The following is a 23,456-nucleotide window of genomic DNA, read 5'->3' as shown; positions in this document are numbered from 1 at the left end:
CTTGGCCGTAGGGAGATCCCACACCCCAAAACAGAGAGAGTCAGCCAGTGTAGCCCCTGGGCAGCACCAGCTGGCAATGTCTGGAAAAGCCACAAGCCAAAGATTCCAGTCCCAAGAATATGTGGAGGAGACAGGACGCACATGAGCACCCTGAGGTGCTCAGAGAAGGTCCAAACACTGCAATCAACTCAAGTGGCATCTCCATGGAATACACCAATCACATGTCATGCATCCCCATGACAAAATATAATCTGTACACAAGTTAAAATCCATCAACTAGCTCAAACTCCACCAACACACTGCAAAATCATAATTTTTTTAAAAAATATAAGAATAATAATAATGACTATAGCTACGTGGTTTTAAATGCCTTGTATGTTACACTTCTAATCCTCAAAACACATCTGGAACGTAGGTAGTAAGTATTTCGATCCTTGTTTCACATGGGGTGGGAGCCCACGCACCATCAAATCCCTGCTTGTAGCTACTCCGCTCCGCCGGCTGTCTAAGCACGGACAGGAAATTACTAGCTTGAATTATATAAAAGCTGTCGATATTCGAGCACTTTTGACCTACAAAACTGGCCAAGTCCTATGGCTCCCCTTAACAGCAAACTGCAGAGCATCGCACACAGAAAAACATGGCCACATGCATTCTTCAGCCCAGAGATGGGACAGGGCCCCAAGCCATGCAGAGATCCACAGAGAGGCTTGTGAAGCATGAAAATGTGGATTAGAAGAGCACATATCTAGTGGAGAAGTGGTGACCTCCAGGGAAGGGACTCGGGTGACCAGAAAGTCACCTGCAATTTTCTGTTTTAATAAAAGGCAGCCACCTTAGTGGTGGCCCTGAGCCTGGCCTCTTGGACTGAGGCTGGCTGGTACATTCCCACCCTCTCCCCTTTCCCTGAGGCAGCTTCTCTGTGCCCCCAGACCCCCCACAGTCCATCCATCAGCAGCAGGTCCCCAGGGCCTAGTCTCTGGAGCCTCTCTGGGCAGGAGAAGCTCTCCCCACCTACGGATCTAGTTTCATTTAATTGCAGGCTTCAGGTTTCTGGACACAGGCCCAGAGGCCTTCGGAGCCAGAGGTGTGGGCCATTTTTTTTTTCCCTCTTTTCAATAAAGCCAAGAAGGAAGCAGCGTGTGGCATCACCTGTCTGCTCCAAGAATCTGGTACACCTGCCCCTTGGGAGACCACACCCAGAAGAATCATCCATGGCTCATCACAGGTTGGTGGATAGGCTGAGGATGTGTTATTTTTCTGGCCATCGCTGGGGCCAGGTACCACACTGGATTCGAAGTAATTAAGAAAAAAGAAAACACACACACACACACACACACCAACATCCTTACCTCACACTACCTCTTTCCCTCTCCAAAGCTCCCAAAGGGTCACCTCCCTGCTTCCAGATTTGTTTTGTATGTCAGTTTTTCCCTAGTAGCCCTTTATAGTTCCCTCTCTTGGCTCAGAGTCCCTTACCCACAGCTCTAGGTTGAGGCCAAGACCCCAGAGCAGTCACTTGACTCCAAGGTCACTGGCAGTAGGGACACACCAGCATCTAAATGACCACATTGTGGGGCACCTGGGTGGTGCAGTTGGTTGAGTGTCTGACATGATTTCAGCTCAGGTCATGATCTCAGGGTCAGGTCATGGTATCAGGGTCATGGGATCAAGCTCCCTCTCTCTCTGTCCCTCCCCTGCTCGCACCTGCTCGATCCCTCTCTCTCTCTCAAATAAACAAATCCATCTTTTTAAATAAATAAATAAATGACCACATTGCTCCCAGCTGCTGGTCTCAGGAAAGATGCAGGCCACGTATGAGTTTCCTCTGGCTGCTGTAATAAATGACCACACACTTAGTGACTTAAAACAGTATAAAATTTATTATTGCATTTCTGGAGATCACAAGTCCAAAGCAGGGCTACAAGTCAAGGTGTCGGCAGGCCTGCGCTCCTTCTGGAGGCTCCCCAGGAGAATCCGATCCTGGCCCTTTCCGGCTTCCAGAGGCTGCCTGCATTCCCTGGCTCTGTGCCCCTTCCTTCATCCTCAAAACCAGCAGGATAGCATCTTTCAGGCTCCGTCCGCTCTGACCTCCTGCTTCCTCCTCCTAAGGACCCTTGGGGAGAGTTGGAGCCCACCAGGATTATCCAGGGTAGCTTCCCATCTCAAGGTCGGCTTGATTAGCAGCCTTAATCCCAGCCACCGCCTGAATTCCCCTTTGCCGGGTGACAAGACCTTCACGGTTGCTGGGAACTAGGACATGGACAACTGTGGGAGAGATCATTATTCTCCTGACCACAGGCTTCAAGGAAACTGCTCCTATGGCCGCACCTCCCCCCCAAACCCTGAACTCCAGAAGGCAGCTGCCAGGCCCACATGACTGCCTCTCCTACAGAGCATGAGCAGGCCTGGCCAGTTCCGTCACCTGCCCGGGAAACACATACTCCACAGGTGTCAAGTCTAGCCTTTGATGAAAATGTGAATCAGGTAGAGTCCTGTGGCTTATCACTAGAGACTTCCCTCTCTAAGATGATAACTCATCAATCAATAATCTTAGGCAAGCTTTCTTTCTTTTTTTTGGACCAGTCACAAATCGCCCTGGGATTGTATCCCACAATCTAGCAAGACTGCCAACAGGGAAGCCACCCTAATGAAACCTAGACTTCGTGTTCGTGCACTCTAGGCCATGGACGATATGTACACCGACAAGACAGGTAACCTCCATGAAGGTGGAAGGCTTTGCAAGGTACGCCGGCCCTGCAGCATGAGGCTCGCGCTTGGGAAATGTCCAAAGGATCAAGCCCTAGCCTTCACTGCGCAGCTGGCATCTGCCAGAAACCAGGCAGGGCAGTCAGCAGGGACTGGGGGAGCAGAGGCCACCAAAGTGCCCAGCAGCAAAGCCACTCAGGAAATTGCAGGAGCGAGGGCCCCCAAGGACCTGACAGTCCAGAGAGGGGCAAGAGGAGCCCTGCCCCCTAACAACACAAGGACATTAGCAATATTAACCATGAAAACACAGAAGATGACAGAGGGAACAATGAAATGGCTCTTTCTTGCTTGAAAGCTTTGTGTGCCTCTTTCCTGCCAGGAAATCTGAGGAGTATGCTGAGGCCCAAAGAAGCCATGCAAAAGTCACACGGGAACCGAGTAGTGGGGATGGGTCTCAGATGCCCAGTGCACCCCATGGTCATCCCCAGTCCAGGACCTTCCAGGCAGCTCCACCTCTTCATGTTCCCCCACACCCATCTAGACAGGTCCCATGTCCCCTCCCCAGATTCCCTGGATTACCCCTCCCACTAACCTCCCCACCTCCAAAGCTAAAACCATCTGACCCCCTCTCAAAGACAAACAACCCACCCTGCCCTGCATACCTCCCAGCCACCCTCCAGACACCCTGGGAACATGTGTTATAGCACAGAAAGCAGAGAGGCGTCCTAAACACATGGCTGGGGGCTCAGGGGCACAGAGAGGGCATTGAGAACACAAAGGTCACACAGCAAACATGCAGCACAATGCTGGGGTGCACACATGCTTCCACTTTGGCACTCCCACCGGAAGAAGGACGGTTCTGGGAGGCGCTGCAGCAAAGGGGCAGCAGCCAGAGCCCAGGTGCCCTGAGATGCAGCTTCCTGGCCGCCACTATGCTGCAGCTGCTATTTATAGCCTAGACAGCAGGGTCAGCTTCCTGCATGGCAGAGCCAGCCACAGCCCAGGAGCCTGCAAGGGTGACCCCAAGGGAGACAGGCTGGATTAGGGGAAGAATGGCCAGAGATGCTCAGGGCTGGATACAGGTACACCCAGGCCACCCCCTCAGACTCGCAGTCCAAGGGAAACAGAGAGCCAAGAAAAGGCCAGCCCCCACCTGTGACAACTGCCTACCATGGAGGACACTTACCAGCTGAGTGCCCTAAGCCATTCACACTACTACCAAGTGCCTTAGTTTCCCCACCACGCAACAGGGAAAGGAACAGTTCTGGCCACGTGGGAGTCACTGTGGGGCTTAAGTGAGTTGCCACTTAATAGGCGCTCGGTGAGCAGCCCACTGGGCTCCCCAGCCGGCTATAACCCAATCCCACCCAGAGACCAGGCACAGGGGCGGGGGGGGGGGGGGGGGGGGGGGGGCTGGCGTGCACACCTATCTACTGCAGGTGGTCAGAGGCACCCAATACCCTACTCCACCCCACTCCCCAATGAGGCAGGGATGCAGCTGCCCCCATTTTATAGATGTAGAAACTGAAGTACCAAACAACCGAATTCTACCCAAGGGAGGTGTTTTCAGGCCCTGCGTTTCTTGGAGTTTACAAGTGTCTCTCCTCGCACACCAGATAGCAGAAATGAATCCCCCCAAACACTGCCTGGGCCTAGTTTGGGCCCCTGCAGAGCTCCCTTCTGGGGGTGGGAAAGGTGCCATCTCAGGCCAAAGTAGCACCCAGAAGCCACCTGCCTGTGGAGACAGGCTTTAAGTCCCCCAGGCACCTGGGGTTGTCTGGCTGCAATATCCCAGCCTTCCTGCACGATGGCAAAGGGAACTTCCACACCGCAAATACCAGCAGCATGCGTGCCAACCCGTGTTGAGGTCTTTCTCTGCGCCCTCAGCAAAAGAAGGCAGCAAATAAAAAAAAAAGAAGGCAGCAAGCTCCTTCATGCGTGATCTGACTCAACCCCTCAGCACCTTCTGGAGCCAAGTCATCTGACTGTGCACCCATTTTATGGATGGGGAAACTGAGGCTGGTCACCGTGTCATCCCAAAGCCCAGGCACCCAGCTCTGCTCTGCAGAACTCACAGTTCCGCAGTTGTCAGCGGGTGATTCCATCCGGAGACTCTATGGGTCTTCCAGCCCACAATCCTCAGCACTCCTGGGCTCAGAGACATGACACTCCCATGTCTGCCTCTCTTCACATGGCCTGCTCCTCTGCTTAAAAATGACACCCACCATGCTGGATTTGGGGCCTACGCTACCCCAGCACCTCATCTCAGGTGCAGCTGAAACAACCCTATCTCCACATAAGGTCCCATTCCAAAGTTCTGGGGGAATGGGAACTTGGGGGCACTATTCAATCCAGCACAATGGCCTAGGTTGGGTGTAGAGTAGAGGTGGGGAAATGCCTAAAACTACTGGGTGGGGGTGGGGGAAGGCCAAAGTAGGCACCTCCCCACCACTCCCTGCTTACATCTCCCCCGCAGCCAGTTCAGGTGGTCATAGTAGCTGCCCACACACGAGTCACCCTCACACCCAGTGCCCGCCAGAACCCCATCCTGTGGGCCTGGCCAAGTCCCTAGGACCCCAGAGGGGGGCCCAGATTCCCGCCAGGCCCTGCGGCCCCCTAGACCAGCCGAGCCCGGCCATGGGGCCATGGGGGTCCTGGCTCCCACTGGCTCCCTGCCTCGGCCCAGCAGGCTTGCCTCGTTAGCCTAATGAACAGGGCCCTGGTTCCAGGCGGTTGCCATGGCCACGGAGACACCACCGCGGCACTGGGCGATGCTCCCGGAGGGTCTGCGGCGGGCACCGGAGTTCAGAGTGAGGACAAGCCGGGGCAACCCCTCCCCATGGGCCCGGCCTCCAGGCCTGCTGCTCCAGACCGCAGCTTCCAGAGAGGCTTCCTGGGCCACAGAGAAAAATCCACTCCCCACCCCACCCCGCCATGCATCCCACCCTGCCCAGCCAGAGCCTCCCCTCTCCCGGCCCCCAGCCCAGCACAGCGATTGCTGGCCCCCGCCCCACCCCACACCCCACACCCCCACCCCGCCCAGAGGAGGTCAGAGGTCAGCAGCCGCCTGGGCAGACAGGCCTCCAAAGCAGTGAAAGGTGGTGGGAAGCCTTTCAAGACTCTGAGTAAGGTCCAGGCACAGTACCACCAGGGCCCCATGCACAGCTGCACCCACAGAAGGTCCGTGGGGACACAAAGGCCACAAGCAGACCAGGGAGGGGGCTACTGGAAGCGCCAGGAGGGCAGCCAGGAGGGCAGCATGGGCGACCCCGGGGTCTCTGGCCTGTGCCCCACACTGGGTCCAGTTGGGGACTGTTTGGGCCTGAGGTTCCTTAGGACATCTGTGAGCCACCAGCAGGAGACCCTTGGATCCAGCTGCCTGGCCCCAGGTGGGCTCCCTGGGTGCACGAGCCATGGACAGGAGAGAGAGGTGAGGTCGCAGGCTGCAGGAGCGCCTTGGCCCCAGGCAGCCTCTTGGCCCCCTTTGCTCTACTACATCTTCTGAGGAAGTGTCATCCATCACCCCATTTCACTGGTGGATAAATTGAGGAGCTGTGCACAGAGGCTCCATTGCTTGTCCAGGTCACATCACACAGCTAGTAAGAGGCAGACCCAGGACTCAGGGCCATGGGCCAATCCTGGGAAACCAGAGGCAGAAAGGCTCAGCCACCAGGCCACAGGACAGACTGACCCCCCAAAGCCTCCAAGCCTCCCAGCCACCTCCAGCATAGCACACACATGCACCCACACATGCACACACACAACCAGGCAGCCAGCTGCCCAGTCTCCCCTACTTCCACTTTCTACAACTCACCCTATAGCTTACTCTTTCCTCCACTTCCTTCCCAGCTCCAAGAAGTATCCCAGGATCAGCAGGAGGAGACAGAGGCTATTGAAAACATCAGCAGAGCAAGGAGGCTCAGAAGAGATGCCCTAGGTGTCCCTCTCTCAGTGTGGACACACCCATAGGACTACCACCCTAAAATTTGGAGATCGCTGGGCCCCAGGGCCCCAGACATAGAAGAGACAGAAATGACACTTGACCCCAGAGTAGTGAGCCCGACACCTGCTCGACTCCAGGGCCTTCTCCAGGGCCTCCAACGGGGACATCTGTCACCCTTCTCATCACTCACTGTCATCTTCCCAAATCCAACCCAACATGTGCATCCGAAGATCCTGGTTATCGCCCAGGGTCTGGCCTTAGTTAAGACACTCCACAGGGCCAAGCTTGATGTCCTCCTGGGATCATCTATCAGGAGACTCCAGGGTGTTATCTCCCCCAGTGGGGTGACCCACCACCCCACAGACACCCACAGGACATGAGCATGAAAACATCTCAGAGTGTTTTGCTTTTCTTGACTCCTTCTGCCTGCTCCAGGGCACCCCTCCAGAGATGAGACAACTTTCAGGAATGCATGTGGTAAGATAGTATCAGAGAGGGAGGTCAGGGCAAAGAGAAAAACCAGGGACAAGCTAATGTAAAATCAGGATGAAGTGGGTAAAACAGAAATACAGACCAGACCACATTGCTGAATATAGGCTGCAAATCTGGCTCCGAGTTTCCTGATGGCCAAAGCAAAGAGGTAAACAAGATGCACCACACTGAAAGTGTGTCAGCAACCACATAACGCTGTACAGCAAGAATCACAGCTTCAGGCATCAAAAAAATCAGTCTACACTGCCTGATGCCTTAACATCCCCCCACCCTTGCTACCGAATCCTACAACGATGAATTATAACCATGAGCAAGAACAGTTAGCCAGGCAAAAAGCAGGAGTTTTCAGGGCCTGCTCAGTGTGACTCTTAAATTCACAATCCTCCCTGGGATCCCAGTTTCATCAACAGTGAAAACCCCAGAAGGTTGTTCTGAAGTTAAAAAGAATGATGTAGGGCAGCCTGGGTGGCTCAGTGGTTTAGCGCTGCCTTCAGCCCAGGGCCTGATCCTAGAGACCTGGGATCAAGTCCCACATCAGGCTCCCTGCATGGAGCCTGCTTCTCCCTCTGCCTCTCTCTCTCTCTCTCTCTCTCTCTCTCTCTCTCTCTCCCCCTCTCTCTCTCTGTGTCTCTCATGAATAATTTTTTTTAAAAAAGTTAAAATCCTCACACAAATAAAAATTCTATGTTTAAAAAAAAAAAAAGAATGAAGTAGCTCTGTAGCAGGGACTGGCAATAAAAACGTGAGGCCTGGCAAGCCTTTGGGCCTCTGTCACAATTCTGCAACTTTTCATCTATAGCTTGAAAACAGACTCAGACAACACACTAATGCATAGGTGTGGCTGTGTGCCAATAAAACTTTATTATAGACACTGAAATTTAAATTTCATAGAATTTCACAGGTCACGAAATATTATCTTCCTGTTATTTTTTCAGCCATTAAAAAATGCACAAACCATCCTTAGCATGCACACCATACAAAGACAGGAGATGAGGTTGGGGGGTGGGGCACCTGGGTGGCTTGGTTGGTTGAGCGTCTAACTCTTGATTTCAACTCACATCATGATCTCAAAGTCGTGAGATCAAGCCCTACATCAGGCTCTACTCTGGACGTGAAGTCTGCTTAAGATTCTCTCTCCCTCTGCTCCCCCCCACCCACAAAAACAGGAGGTGGGCTGGTTTTGGCCTGTGGGCTAGTAGTTTGCTGACACTTGCTCTATATGTTCCAGAATAAGCCCCAAGATATGTTTTAACTTAGGGGAAGAAAGCAAGATGTGACTAGGGTATGATATTACTTGTGTCCATTTAAGCAGGCATAAGCCCAGGGTCTCTGAGGGGAAACTGCCTTGCATGGAGGGCAGAAACCAGAAGACCTCCCCTGACACCTTCATGAACTGTTTTAACTTTCTAACAGGCCCAGGCATTCTCTCTTATAAAAATTACTTTTCATAAAGCCCAAAGAAAGTAATGGAGTTTTGAATGCATTACTTTTTAGTTTCTTATGTTTTTCAAATGGCAATAGAAAGGGACATTATCCCCCAACGGAAAAAAAAAAAAAGTTAATCTAGTTATGTTATGCATTCATTCTTCAGAAAAAAACTATGAAACACTTATGGACAGTAGGCCTTCCCTATTGTCTGCACTTGTGAAAACAAATGGCGGGGGGCGGGGGGGGGGGGGGGGAGGCAATAGTCTCTGTGAGCCCCTCCAGGCCCGAGGCCCTGCACCAGAGCTCGGCCCTCAGAAGTGAGAGCTGCCCACGCTTTGCACAGACCTGGAGCTGCTTCTGTACTTGAGAAATAACAGCCAGGGAAGCAAATGGGGAGGGAGAGTCCGGGCAAAGAGATCCTGGCCTCAGGGGCACTCAGGCCTGCTGCCTACAGGGCCAGGAAGAGAATGTTAACCAGTGGTCTGAAAACTGGCGTTTGGCCCCGAGTCCACAGAGGAGGCACTAAAACCATGCCACCCAAAGGAGACAGTAGCCACAGGCCACATAGGACTAGCTAAATGTATCAAAATTAAGTAAAAAATGGAATTCCATTCCTTGGTTGCAGTCACTTCAAGTGCTCAGTGCCACATGCAGCTACAGCAATGGTGTTGGATAGGGCAGATCTAGAATGTTCCTCCCTCCTCCCCACATGGCAGAAAGGTTGACTGGATGGAGCAGCCCCAGAGGCTGGTAGGGACAGAAGGAGGCAGTGAGATCAGGAGCACGGGCAGGAGGACAGAGGCTGGAGGAGCCTGGGTCAGCATTAGGGTTAGCCAGGGGCTGTCTGGGAAACAGGTCCCAAGAATGTGGTGGCAGCCACCAAGATATGATGGTGCCCCATTGGGACCTGGCAGAGACAAGAAACATGAAAAAGGGAAAAAATCAGATGCTAAGAGCCAAGCCCTGTTCCTGCACAGACTCTGACTCCCATCATCCAGCCCCGAGCCATCTGATTAGGCAGCCATTAGCCACAGCCACATGTGGCTATTTAAATTTAAGTTAATTAAAATGAGATAGGGCAGCCCGGGTGGCTCAGCCTTCAGCCCAGGGCATGATCCTGGAGACCCAGGATCAAGTCCCCAGTCAGGTCCCCTGCATGGAGCCTGCTTCTCCCTCTGCCTGTGTCTCTGCATCTCTGTCTCTCTCTCTCTCTCTCCCCCTCTCCCTCTCTCTGTGTCTCTCATGAATAAATAAATAAAACCTTTAAAAAAATGAAATAAAATTGCCAGTTCAGTCCTGTTAGCCATATATCAGGAGCTCAAGAGCCACGTGTGCCCAGTGGCTACAGGCAGCGCAGGTCCAGGACACCGTCCCCGAAAGCAGAAAGCTGACTAGACAGTGCTGCTACACACTATCCACGGAGCTGGATGTTATGTCCTACTCAAGGGTAAGGAAACAGAGGCCCAAGGGTCAGAGACTTCACTCAAGTTATTGGCTGAAGGAAGCAGAATTTGAACCCAGGTCTGACTTCAAAGGAGCCCTTTCTATAGCCAGGACCCCAAGACCCCGTTCTGTTAGAGCATCCTCCTTCCCAGGAGCCCCTTAGAGGGAGAAATGACCAAACAGCCTTGGGGTAATGACCCAGGTTCCCACAATAAATTCTACAAGGAAGCATTCTGGCTCTGACAAGGTGAGCCGAAATAATAAACAGCAGCTCTTGCAACACACATCAGGTCCTCATAGCAATAAAGGCAGAAGGATGATCATCATCATCATCATTATCATCACCATCCCCATCTTACAGATGAGGAAACTGAGGCTCAAGGAAGTTAAACTTGCTCAGAGTCAAAACAGCTGAAAGCTACAGAGCCAAACATCAAACCCAATGCTCACACTTTCTGCCCTGTAATCCTCTCCACCACCCCACCAGCTGTGAGCGATGTACCCATTTTACACACCAGGGAACCCAAACTCTGAGAAGCAGGGGCCAGCCCCTGGGCACACTGCGTGTATATTGCTGAGTTGGGGCTTGAGCGCACCAGAACCTGCTAAATTGGCTGCCTCCATGAGGATCAGGAACTAAATATGCCTAGTCTGTCCTCTGCTGTTTGTTTAGGATTCTTTACGGATCTATGAAACGAAAGAGCCTTCCTCCAGGGTGGCTCGCCTGAGCCCAACTGGGTGAGTAACCACAATGATGTTGATCACTGTAAGCAAAAGTCACACCACTGTGTGACCTTGGGCTGGCCTGGCCCCTCTGACCTGTGCCCTCATCTGTAAAATGAGTAAAAGCTGCCTTCCACCTCAGACCCTCTCAAGGCCTGCTACAGAAACACCCAAGGGCTGCACGCCAGGCAGCATGCGGAAACTCCAGGCCACGGCACTCCTCTGATACCACTTTCTGGAGCCCCTGCTAAATATAAATAAATATAAATAAATAGTTATCCACCCTGCTAAATAATTCAAAACCATGTTTTCATTTCAAAATAAACACAGCCGCCAAAGCGAATACCAAATTTGCATGAATGTTCAAGATAAAATGAGACTTCAAAGAAACGCTAGGCCTGCCTCAGGCACTTTCCCCTCCCCATGTCTCTCCTGCCCCCCTGGGGCAAAGATCTGTAGGTGCTGCTCCAATAAGAAACAATTCTTTTCTTTCTAACCTGTCCAGCAGTTCCACAGAGCAGGTCTGTAGCCTGCTAGTGCTGTACCAACATGATCATGAGCAATCAATCCCAGGTGTTAATTTTTGGTTCCACAGCTTAAGTGTGTGACCTTGGGCAAGTCACTAAACCACTCTGTGCCTTGTCGATTTCACTATCTATAAAATGGCATAATGATAGCACTGACCTCACAAGAGCTGAAGGACTGGATTCCTGGTGGGGGCAGAGCCTGGCACACCGTGAGTGCCTGGTATGTGTTGGCTGTTCCTAATAGAGTATTTTGTGTTATGTACAATACCTCCAGCTCCAAGAGCAGGAGCCCAATGATGGGATAAAATCCCTTCCAGACGCCCCCAAGGATCCTCAGAGGATGCCGCTGACCCTCCCTAAGCATCACATCCCTGGGGACCCCACATACCCACGCATGGTGCAAGGCCTCCTAGGATGACAGCCTGGCCTGGCCCTGGGCAGCTGGCCCTCCCCAGGCCCCCCTCCTAGTACCCCCTCCCTGGGGCAGGTGGGGCAGGAATTACCAGCTCCTGCAAGCTGTTCCCTTCAGAGGTGTCACCTGGGGAGGCTGCTGTTAGCGGCTGAGACATGAAAAGGAAACAGAGAAGAGAAAAACAGACAAATAAAAGCTCTCAACCCTCTCGTAGGAGGCAGAGTGCCATGGGGGGGGGTGGCGGTTGTTCAGAGAGCTGGAGGAGGGAAGGGCCTGTGGGCTCCTGCCTGGAGCGCTTCTGCTTCTCATAGACAGAAGCTCCTCAGGCTGGGTTCTCCTGAAGGTGGACCCTCCCATTCCCAAATCTCAGCGTGAACCACCAATCTCACCCACAGGCCTCAGGTGGGGGTGGGAACACAGAATAAGGGACACCCCCACCGGGCAGTTGGTGGGGGAGTATTCCAGCCCAGGCAGCCTGAATGGCAAGGCACTGGGGGCCACGACTCCCAGGGGGAGTGGGGGGGAGGCTTTCCACTGTGCCAGCGGGTGAGTGCCAGTGAGCCCAAGCCCCCACCCCGTGCCCTGGAACAATCCCGCCCTCCCCGGCTAGGCTCAGGGCTTTCATGCAGCTAAATGCGTGTTTCCAGAGCTCTCAGAAATCTTTAGGAGGTGGTATAAGTGTTATTAATTGGGGGAAAAGAACAGATTATGCCAAATAAATCCTTTCCACGCAGGCGAACCCTCGACCAGGGAGGGAGGGGGATGCGCGCAGCCCCAGAGGGGGGTCTCCATCCCTCACCGGGACCTGACAGTCACATTACCATTTACATGGATTTATCAATAGTATTGATCCCGGAGCAAGCATAAATAGCTCAGTGGGAAGAGGCCAGGGCTGAGGCCCGCTGGCTCCCGCCCCCATGTCTGGGCACCGCAGATTCCCCGGGCACCCGGCGGCGGCGGCGGCGGCGGCGGCGGTAAATTTCCAAGCAGGGACAAGGCGGCTGGCGGGGAAGCCAGACAGCGCCCGGGATGCCCTCGCATCTCGGCGCCTGCTCCAGGACCTGCTCCCGGACCTGCTCCCGGGCCTGCGTGCGCCCCGCCACCCGGCTCGGTCTGTGCATCCGCTCAATGGGCGGCAGGCAGCACCTGCCCCGGCTCCATCGGCACCGGCAAAAGCGGAGGGCACCGGTGGGGAGAAGGCGTCCTCCCTCCACCTGGTCCCCCCACTCCCCAGCAAGAGGCAAGACGGCCCCGGCTCTCAAGATTTCCAGGCCGTTGGATTAAAAGTCAAGTTTTAGAACCTAGTAATGGTAATTAATAATAACAAAACAGTGGTCATGGTAACATGCACACAAATACTACTCTCTGGTTCTCACAACAACCCTAGGGACTTGGGAATACCGTTACCCTACTTTGCAGCTGAGAAGACTAAGGCACAGACAGGTTAAGTAATGTGTCCAGGGTCACCCAGCCAGATAAGTGACAAAAGAAAGATTTGAACCCGGAGAAAGATTTGAACCCGGGGAGTTGAGTTGCAGAGTAGGCTGTCAAAAAGGCTCGGCTATCCCAGCTCACATCTCTTCCTTTCTCTGATTGCTTTCCCCACTCCATCAAAGAAAAAGAAAAGAAAGAAAGAAAAAGAGAGAGAGAGAGAGGAAAGAAAGAAAGAAAGAAAGAAAGAAAGAAAGAAAGAAAGAAAGAAAGAAAGAAAGAAAGAAAGAAGAAAAAAGAAAAGAAAAAAAGGCCACCCACGACGAGGTACACAACAATGCCCTGGGACGCCCTCCTAGCTCACGCCTGGTCCTGAGAGCCCCTTATATCAAAGCAGCCGCGAAGACCCAGATCTGGTTTTAAAAAGGGCAAAGTCAAGGCCACCGATAACACATCCCAACGTGCCCAGAACTCCCCCATCCAGCCCACAGGGATCCTCACCCCTCCCCCCCTCCCTCCCTCACACATCCTTCCTCCAAATCTGCAAAAAGGGAAAAAAAATAATCATAATAAAACCAGTTCTCACCAACGAGGGGGAGGGGAGGAGTAGGAGGGGGAGGAAAGGAGGAGGCTGAGCCCACTGCACAGATCCGCCTCCGCTGCCTGCAACCAGACCCTCGGAGAGCCGGAGCGCGCGACAGGCGGCGGGAGGACACTGGCTTCCAAAAAAATAAACCTACAATGTAAAAATACCGCCGGGCGCCCCACGCTAATTGGGCCCGGGCGACGGCAGCTCACAGGTACAGCCTGTCTCTCCCTCCCGCCCGCCTTGCCCTCTCTCTCTCCCTCCCTCCGGCTTTTTACTGCCAGCGCCCGGGGTGAGGAAGGCGCGCCCCACGAGTCCCCCCACCCCTGCGCAGGTCCCTGGGGATGCTCTCCCAGCACTGGGGCCTGGGGCCTCCAGGTCCAGCCCGAGTGGGATCAGCTCTGAATTCCAACTTCCCAAACTAGTGGCATCCCAAGTATCCGCACAGCCCGGGGGAGGGACCAGGAGGCGGCCCAATGAGGCGTCACCAGCCGCGGGAGGCAGGCCCAGACAGCAGGAACACCGGCCCGCGGGGGCGGGGGGGGCCGGGGCGCCTCTCCCGGGGGGACCCCCCACCCAGCGCCCTCTGCTCTCCCGCCCGGGAGCGGCCCCCGCCCCCCCGCTGGCGGGAACCCGCCCCGCGCCCTCCCCCAGCAGCCAGGCCGGGGAGCACCGGGTGCCATCTCCAGGGGCTCCCCAAGCCCGCGCTGCCTGCTGGAAAATAAGACGCAGTGTCACCCCCGAGCCTGGGGCTACTTGGGGAGGAGGGAGGCGCATGCGGCCAGGCCCACAGGGCTGGGCGCACGGCGGGGGGCTGCCCTGCGCATTTCCAGGGCGTCCCCCCGCGGGCCCACCCCACGCCACTTCCCCCCTTCCCGCCCCCTCGCAGGGTAGCTGGAGTTCCCCTAAGTTCCCCAGCGCCAGCGCCCCCACGCACGCGGGCCGCAGCGGCCACGGGGCGCCTCGCTCCCCAGCAGGCCACCCCCGAGAGCGCCAACTCAGGAGTGCAGGGGCCCCGCCAACTCCGCCGCGTGCGCCGCCCGACCTTCCCCGATCCCCCCGGAAGCGCGCCCCGCGCCTCCCCGCGGCCCCGACTCACCTCGCTGCGGTGGCGGCGGCGGCGCCCGGGCTCGGGGCGCGCTCTGGCCGCCCGGGCGCTCAGGCAAGTGGCGGTGCCGAACGGGCTGGGGGCGCGCAGCAGGCCCGGCCTCCAGCCGGGGCGCGATCCTCCCGCCGCCGCCTCCTAGGGCGCCTGCCCAGGGCCCCCGGCCCACCACTCGGAGCGCATCGCGGGGCGCAGGGCGCGGGCGCACGGCTCGGGCGGGGCGCGGGCGGACGCGGGGCTCCGGTGCGGCCGGGCCTGCCCGCGGCTCCGCTCCCCGGCGGCGGCGGCGGCGGCGGCGGCGGCGGCGGCGGCGGCGGCGGTGTCGGCGGCGGCGGCGGCGGCGGCGGGAGGGGGAGGAGGGGGCGGGGCGGGAGCCCGGGGGGCGGTGGCTCGGCCTCGCAGCTCCCGGCTCCCCGCCCGCACCGACGCTCCCCGGCCCGGCCCCCTCGGGCTCCTTAAAGGGCCCGCGTCGCCTCCCCTGGCCCTGCGCGCACCCACTCGCGCGCGCTCACGTTGCCACACGCGCGCGCACACACGCGCGCACACACACACACACCCTTACACTTGGGCGCGACGCCGTTTCTTCTAGCAGCTCCCTGAGGGAGGGAGGAGGGGGAAAGCGCCTCCCATCCCGCCCCCTCCTCCTTCTCCGGTGGGGCTTCGCGCCCTCCTCCTCCCCAGCCCCAGATACTTAACTGGAATCGCGTTTCAGCTATTAAATTATAACTCTAGAGTGGCCGTGCGTGGGGAGGGGAGGGGGTGTGCAGGGAGGGCCACCCGCCGAGGCGCAGGGCCCCGCGCGGTAGAGCCCACCCCGGGGACTGCCGCGCGTCGTGGGAGCCTAACCTCTCAGCTGCAGACTTTCACACCCTGGGCCTCGTGGGACAGCAGATGTGCTCAGTGATCACACGAGGAAACTCACAACGCACCGCAGACGTGCGCCTAGCCTGAGGCATAGACTCAAGTGTCAGATCACCCACAGATAAACACGAGACACAGACAGACACAAGTTCCATACACGGGCAGGCACGCACACCAGAATGTCCTGTTCACCAGGGACGGCATTTTTGGCTATCTGTGCACTTGCCTTTCCACACAGTAGGGACTCAATAATGTGTCGTTGAGTGTACATCCATTTTGGGACCTCCGAGGACACAAATGCACAGACTAAATGCTGCAAGCTTGTGGTCAGGTACACAGGGACACACACGCACATCCAGGAGCACACCCTCACAAGCATGTGAGGTCACCTCAGGCACATGTACAGACACTCGCAGTTCCAGCAAGAACCTCTCTGGCCTCCCTGACAATTGTGTGTCCCAGCTCACCCCCTCCCAGGTGGCCCTCCCAAGCTGGAGAAGATTTTTTTTAAACAGCAGAGGGCACCGGGAGCCCCAGGCCTGGAGCCTCCCTCCTCCTCTCCTTTCCCCTAAGATGTTGGAGAGTTTGAATTTTTGTTTTCGGTTCAGCTTTCCTTTTTTGGAGCGAAGTCTCAGCAGATTCAGTTCTGCCATCTGCCAACATCTGAGAACCCCCAGGGGGTGTGGGGAATGGCTGCGGTGGGGAGGCAGCCATGCGGTTTCCAGGGGCCCAGGCGTGCCTCCTGCCAGCAGGCAGGGGTTGCCTGCCTCCCCTGTAGCAATTTGTCCTTCTCTGCCCCCTCAGGCTGCTAGTTTTCCTTTTATTGGGGGAAAAGAGGGAGCACCTGGGGCTGACAAAATCTGGAAAAAGGGGAAGTACATGTGGAGGGAAGAGGCACAGTTCACAGTTTGGAATGAGAAGGGGACATGGGTCAGTGGTCCCCTACCTCCCCATCCTGGCCTCACCAGCTCCACTGCCACCAACCAAACTGTGGGAATCCTCAGGCAGAAAGCCAGACCTGCAAAAGGAAGGCGGAGTCCTCCAAGGGGCCTGGGGAAGACAGGGCCAGGAGGGTAGGGTGGGGACTGGGCAGCCCTCCTTTTGCATCCTCCCTGCCCCTCCCCCAGAGTGTCACCTGAGAAGGCTCCTGAGATCTTTTTTTTTTTTTTTAAGATTTTATTTATTTATTCATGAGAGACGGGGGGGGGGGGGTGTAGGGGGGGCAGAGACACAGGCAGAGGCTCCCACGCAGGGAGCCCGACGACGTGGGACTGGATCCGATCCGGGGTCTCCAGGGTCACGACCTGGGTCGAAGTCAAACCGCTGAGCCACCCGGGCTGCCCCGCTCCTGAGATCTGCTCTGGGATTTGGCACCAGAGGAGGAGGGTTTGGGGTACCTTCAGGGGTTCCTTTGCCCAGGGTCTGCCTCCCAGTGGTTCCCCAGGGGCTTTGGCCAAGGCTGTGGGCATAGGTGGTGGGGCAGGCAGGCCAGGCAGGGGAACTGTCGGCTTTAAATGTCCCAGGGGCCACTTGGAAACCCCTCAAAGGGAGCCAAGCACAGACTCCGATGTCAGTGTCCTCTGGCCCAGCTATGTTGCAGATGGAAAAACTGAAGCCAGGAGAAGCAAGGCCTTTTTTCTCAGGATGATTTGTGATTTGTGCTCTTTCTAGCCCTCCTCTGTCCCTCTGGTTATTAATCCCACCCTCTTGGGCTACAGGGAATAAGTACATGTCCTCAGGATCGCACTGTTCCCCCCCACCTCAGAAGCCCTCAGACAGTGGGTTCCTAGTATTGACCTGACATTACAGATGGGGAAACTGAGACCCAGAGAGATTAAGGACCTAACTGATAGACTCATTCTCCAAGTGATTCCAGATGGGCACTCCAAACCATGGCTCTGCAGGGATGAACTGGAAGGGGTCTCAGCGGAGCCGCTGCCCACCCCCAGACCCCCACACATCAGCACCCAGCAGCACCCTGGATACTACTCTGCAGCACTTTACCATTTGCTACTGGGCTCTGAGCAGCCACCCCAGGGCTTCTCATGTAACTAATGGAAGAGCAGCTTTGAAAGATTGCCAAAGAACACTCTGCCCCCAAACAGCCTCCCTAGAGGGGCCTTACACCCTGGGCTGGGATGGGGGTTAATAATTATGCTAACTAAGAGCCTCCCAAACATCTCATCATCATGAGGGAAAGACTGTCAATATACCCATTTTATAGGTGAGGAGACTAAGATAAAGGGAAGCTGCCCAAGGACATTGAGCAGCATATGGCACATGGGTTCTGACCAGCTGGGAACATGGTGAGATGTCCCATGCATCCAGGGAGCTCTGCCATCCCAGGGACAAATTCTGCCCTTAGGTTATGTTGCCACTATCCTTCAAATCATTCGACCATTCCCTCCTAAATAATTAGCAAACTAGTCAAACTCATTCCTGCCTCAGGACCTTTGTACTTGCTAGTTCCTCTGCCTAAGATAGCTGTCTCCTATGTTCTAGTCCCAGTTCAATGTCATCTCCTTAAAGAAGTTCTCACTGGCCCTCTATCAAAAGTCCCAAGGCACTAACTACCCCATCACCGTGTATATTTTCTTCACCATTTATCACCACCTAAAATTATCCTGGGCATTTATCACTTACATATCGTCTTCTATCACCAGAATGTCAGCTCCATGAGAGCAGAGACCTCATCTGTCTAGCCCACTGCTGTATTACCAGCACACAATAGACAGCAGTTAAAAAGTGTTGACAGTGAATGAACAGTGAATAATGAATTCATGCAACATGGAGGACACTGGCTGGGGATCAGGCTTGGCCTTGCAGAATCTGGACTCAAGTGGGAATGACTGGTCTCTGCATCCCAGTTTTCTAGCACTCATCCCTCTGGCATGTTTCACAGTAAAGACTTCACCTCTCTCCACTGTCTCAGCCTCTGGGTAGATATGGAGGATCCTTCATCCCCAACCCAGGATCTGACCCCCAGGAGAAACCCATTCAGGCTAACAGTCCATATGGGCAACTATGATGTCAGATCAAACTTTCTGCCCCAAAAGTATGCTCCTGGACAGGCCTGGAGAAAAACACAGGCTGGAGGTTACAATGACTTGAGCCTCCTTGAGCCACCCCAAAAGCCCTGGGCTGGCTGTCAGAGCGCATGCAGAGGAAAGCCCTCACTCTCTGGGCCTCTATCGGGGACAAACCAAAAGACACCCTGATGAACATTCCCAGGCCAGCCTTGCATACATACCAGAACCATGGGCACATGAGAAATCTCACATACAATGTTCATACTTTGGACATGCTTTAAACAGCAATTTCAAACTCAAAAGCCCACAGAGCCTGGCAGGAACAGCAAGCCAGGGAAGAGGTGAACAGCAGGGACAGGCGGGGCCTGCAGTACACCCCTGCACCCATACCCGAGCTGTCATGTTCACCCTCACTTTAAAACACAAACCAAATACCAAATGACTGGGTGGGCTGCATTCAGTGAGTGCCAGCCTGTCTGTGACCCACCCCCTCCCCCCACACACACAAAGCATGAGCTGCCCAGGCCAGTCTTCCATTCAGCAGTCAGTGGTCTCTACCCAAAATGGAGGGGTTGACAGGGGGCAGGAAGTAGAAACTTCTTTAGTGAACAGGGACCCTCTTTCAAAATTGTAGGCAGGAGGAGGGAAAGCCTGCTTTCAATGAATGCCTCATCGTTTGTTCATTTAATACGTAGTAAGTGCCTATTGAGTGCTGGGCACTGTAGGACAGAGCAGTGAAGGAAGTCAAGCCCAGCCCTCAGGACCCAGCATCCAGTGGGAAGTTAACACTCCAAATAAGAAGTTGCATCGAGGACACCTGAATGCTAGAAACTCTTTAAAGGGTAAGAAAACATATCCTGGTGTTCAAAAACAAAGTTACGTTTCACAACTCAGGATTTTGAAGGGTCAGGATCTTCCCAGATCTCCATCTTTCCAGAATAATGGGAGTCCAGGGCCCCTTCTAATCTCACAATCCTGCAAAAGCATCCCTGAGGATGTCACTCAGAGCCCCCAGTCACCCTGCACCCCTTGCTGCAAGAAACTGTAGTGTCACCCCCGCTTCCTCTCATGTCTGCACCTTTATTGATGACACTGTGTACATTTCAGAAAGAAGGAAGCAGAGAAGGAGATCAAGCCCCTGTCTGATAGGCCCAATCATCTCTGAAGATAAACAACTCGTTTTCTCCCAGGGCTGCATCTCTGGAGTGTGCTCCTGCCCCCTACCCTGCCCCCTGGAGCATCTGCCTGAGGCTCCACTCTCAAGCACCAGAGGGATGGAACCAGAGAAGTGCAACCTCAAGAGGAGACATCGAGGGAGGACCGTGATCCATGCAGCCTCCCTTTTGGTGGCCAGAGGCTGGGGTCACCTGAGCGAAGTCAGTGGGGCTGGCTGCGTGTCCTGGGTGTCCATCCAGTGAAACAGTTAGGCAGCTGTGGACAAGCATGAGGACAGACTGTGAGTTCTGAAGCGGGCAGAGCTCCAAGATACATTGTTTAGCACAGAAGCAGGTGCAGGCAGGGGTATGGAAAATGGTACCTCTCGTGCAAACAAAAAAAAAGAGGTGGAATAAATGTGCATATCCATGCTTGTCCATGCATGGAGACTTCTGAAGGGTAGTCACTAATGCAGGAGTACCTACTATGTGCAGGGCGCCATGGCCGGTGGAGAGAATTCAGCAGTGACCAAGATAAGCAAAGTCTCTGCCCTCATGGAGCCCACATTCTAACAGTGGGGGAGATGCATTAGGAAAACCAAATATATTATACAATGTATTAGAGAGGAAAAAAATGTGGAAAGACTGTGTACAGAGGTAGGGAGGTCAGGGCTGGCCTTGCTGAGAGGGGGAGGGAGAGAGCCATACAGTATCTGGGCAGAGGGCACAGCCAGTGCATATGCCCTGTGATAGGAATGCACTTGGCCTATTCAAGGACCAAGGAGGAGGCCAGTATGAGGAGAACAGGATGGAGTGGGAGGTGAGGAGGGAGGGATGAGCTTGGGGGGAACAGGATGATTGAGAGATGCTACCAGAGGTTGCCTCTGGGTAGGGGGATGCCTGGGAGCTGGAGTTGAGGTCAGGGATGGAGACTTGCTCTGCCCATTCCCTGCTTAAAGATGCATGATGAAAACTCGTTCATTCGTTCTTTCTTTGTCTCTTTTTCTTTCAAGTGTGGACATCTGCTTTTGGACATCCCTGTGAGCGCTTCTGGGTATTTTTCCTGAGATTCAAGGAGGTCTCCTTGCCAGCATCTTTGCACCACATTTGCTATTTCTCAGCCTCCCAGAGAATGTCAGGAATTAGCCCCTGGGTGGCCTGACCTCCCAGTTAGGCCTGGGAAGCCGACAAAAGCCCCAGGAAGTTGGAAGAGCTAGGGAGAAACTGCACTGCTGTGGCTGCCCCACCTGCTTCTCCAAGTGGCCCGCATCCTGCCTATGGGCCCAGAGCTCAGGTCCCTAATCAAGGAAAGAGCAGAGCATAGAGGTTCGTGCTCAGCTAGGAAGACTTACAGTCTTGGAGCTGAGCAGTTTCGTGTCTCCTGGGTCCCCTTTGGCTCCTGCCTCACACAGTCAATCCTAATTCTCATTTAAAAAATACCAGCCTTTCGGGATCCCTGGGTGGCGCAGCGGTTTAGTGCCTGCCTTTGGCCCAGGGCGCGATCCTGGAGACCCGGGATCGAGTCCCACGTCGGGCTCCCGGTGTATGGAGCCTGCTTCTCCCTCTGCCTGTGTCTCTGCCTCTCTCTCTCTCTGTGTGACTATCATAAATAAATAAAAATTAAAAAAAAAATAAAGATTTTAAAAAAATAAAATAAAAAATACCAGCCTTTCTGGGGCGCCCAGCTGGCTCAGTCCATAGAGCACATGACTCTTGATCTCAGGGTCCTGAGTTCAAGCCCCACGGCAAGTGTGGAGCCTTCTGAGTCAGGCATCCTCGAGGAAGCTCTGAACTGCCAGCATTGCACACACAGAGCGTCTGGGGCTCCAAAACCCTCAAGTGAGGGCCCAACGAGTGAGAGAGAGCAAGTTCAAATGGAAGGGAGCTGGAGTTTTGAATCAGACAAGTCTGGGTTCAACCCCTAACACCTCATTCAGTCCCTTGATGGAATTGGGCTGGCCCATGGACGGAGCAGGGAACAAGACTCCCGCCCGCGGAGCTAGCTAGCTACAGTGCAGTGCCAGGATGTCACACCTCCCTCTTCTTGGCTTGCCTGCCAGGAAGGTAGAAGCCAACAAGTACAGTCTCCAGACTCCTTGCAGGGAAGGTTCCCTATGGACTCTGGTTCCAACAAACCATATGTAATGGTAGAATTCGGAACTAAGTCCCCAGGGTAGACAGAGGGCCCAGCCTTTGGACTGGGGGCACTGCAGCAGTGGGATGGGTTCTGGAACCCGCATCTGAGGGAGGTGGTATGTCACTGAGAGAGTGGCTTCCTGCCTGGGACAAGGCACCAGCTTTCTGGCCACCTGCTTCTGCTGTATGTCTCAGAGTGTCATGCCTGGAAGTTCTCTGCCTCAGGTGCAGAGGCAACTTAATCTACACACACCCCAACCCCACACAGGACTCATTCTCTTCCATGCAAGATTTAGGGAGTCAGTAAAGAAAGAATACAATTAACAGTGGTGGTGATCTCCACAAAGCAAGGAACTTGAGGACTTAGCTAGAGGGAAGACAAACAGGTTTGAGATTTGGGTGAGCAGGCATGGAGGGTCTCCCTAAGGAGGTGACATGTAAGACGGCTTACAAAGCTTGAGAAGGAGGCAGCCAGAAGGTGAGGGCACAGCATTCCAGGTGGAAGGAACAGCAAGTGCTGAGGCCATCCCAGGAAAAGTGACTCGGTGTCTTCGAAGAGTGGAGAGAAGACTTGTTTGGCTGGAGAGGCTGGAGTGGTGGGATGAACAGCTCATTTTTCCTCCCTGAGCCTCAGTGTCTTCCATCTGTAAAATGGGCTGGACCCCTTACCAAGTGTTTTCAGGAATTCAGTGAGCCAATGCAGCTGAATACCCTTGGAAACCCCAAAGAGCAGGTACCCTTCAGAATCTTAAAGCACATGCTTCAAGAGCTCTTTCTATAATGGGCTGTGGGCTCACCGAGCGTTTCCAGTGATGGGCTGTGCAGCCTGAGGACTAGGCTCATATACTCTGTGGCCACACTGCCCGGCGGGATGGTGACTTTGGGCAAGTTACTCAATCTTGCTGAGCCGGTTTCCTAATTTGTAAAATGGGGAACAATGACAGACCCTCCTTCAGAGGATTACTGTGAAAATGAATGAATGCAAGTAGAGTGGGTGATATCTGGCACATAATAAGTGCTTTATAAGCATCAGTTATTCATTGTATCTTACGGAGCCTCCAGACAACAAGATAAGATGGGCACTGCTACCATCCCCCGTCCGGGTGAGGAGACTGAGGCTCAGGGAGATAAATCACCAGCCCAATGCCATCAGAGGCAGTTCACATTTACCTGGCTCTGTCCGGCTCCGGAAGTGCCCCCCACCCCCGCACCCGCACCATCCCACAAGATCTAGTTGGGTCATTGTTTTGATGGTAATTTCCACCGCTCAGTGGAGGCATTCACACCGCTGATGAACTAAACAGCCACAGAGGGTGCAGGGTTGATGTCACTGTAGCCAAAACTGTGGTTCCTTGGCCCCACCACGGCCAGTGCTTTAGAACATAACGCAGAATCTGGCTGGTATGAATCATCCTTGTCATAGCACCTGCTAGCTTAGGACAATCGATTTTGCTAGATGGTGTAGGAGAAAGAAAAG

The 23,456-nt window shown here is 54.6% G+C and overlaps 1 protein-coding gene and 1 long non-coding RNA gene across 4 annotated transcripts in view; one reads left to right on the top strand and one right to left on the bottom strand.

Annotated features, from left to right (window-relative positions):
* The window catches only part of NCOR2 (nuclear receptor corepressor 2), a 211,475-nt gene extending 196,543 nt beyond the window's left edge, over positions 1-14,932 (bottom strand). For both annotated transcript variants that reach the window (XM_072802173.1, XM_072802172.1), the window contains exon 1: positions 14,794-14,932. The gene's annotated coding sequence lies outside the window, so the exon portion shown is untranslated. The remainder of the gene's footprint in view (positions 1-14,793) is intronic.
* Positions 13,774-21,438, top strand: LOC140619195 (uncharacterized). 2 transcript variants are annotated; one of them, XR_012019124.1, is made up of 3 exons: positions 13,774-13,908; positions 19,880-20,145; positions 20,857-21,438. It is a non-coding gene; the product is annotated as an uncharacterized lncRNA (long non-coding RNA). The 2 variants fall into 2 exon arrangements; XR_012019125.1 differs by lacking the exon at positions 13,774-13,908 and adding an exon at positions 16,998-19,531.
* The last annotated feature ends 2,018 nt before the right edge of the window (positions 21,439-23,456 follow it).

The sequence above is a fragment of the Canis lupus genome, chromosome 27 (assembly GCF_048164855.1).
Source record: "Canis lupus baileyi chromosome 27, mCanLup2.hap1, whole genome shotgun sequence".
Lineage (NCBI taxonomy): Eukaryota > Metazoa > Chordata > Mammalia > Carnivora > Canidae > Canis > Canis lupus.
This window is presented reverse-complemented; position numbering and strand designations above follow the sequence as displayed.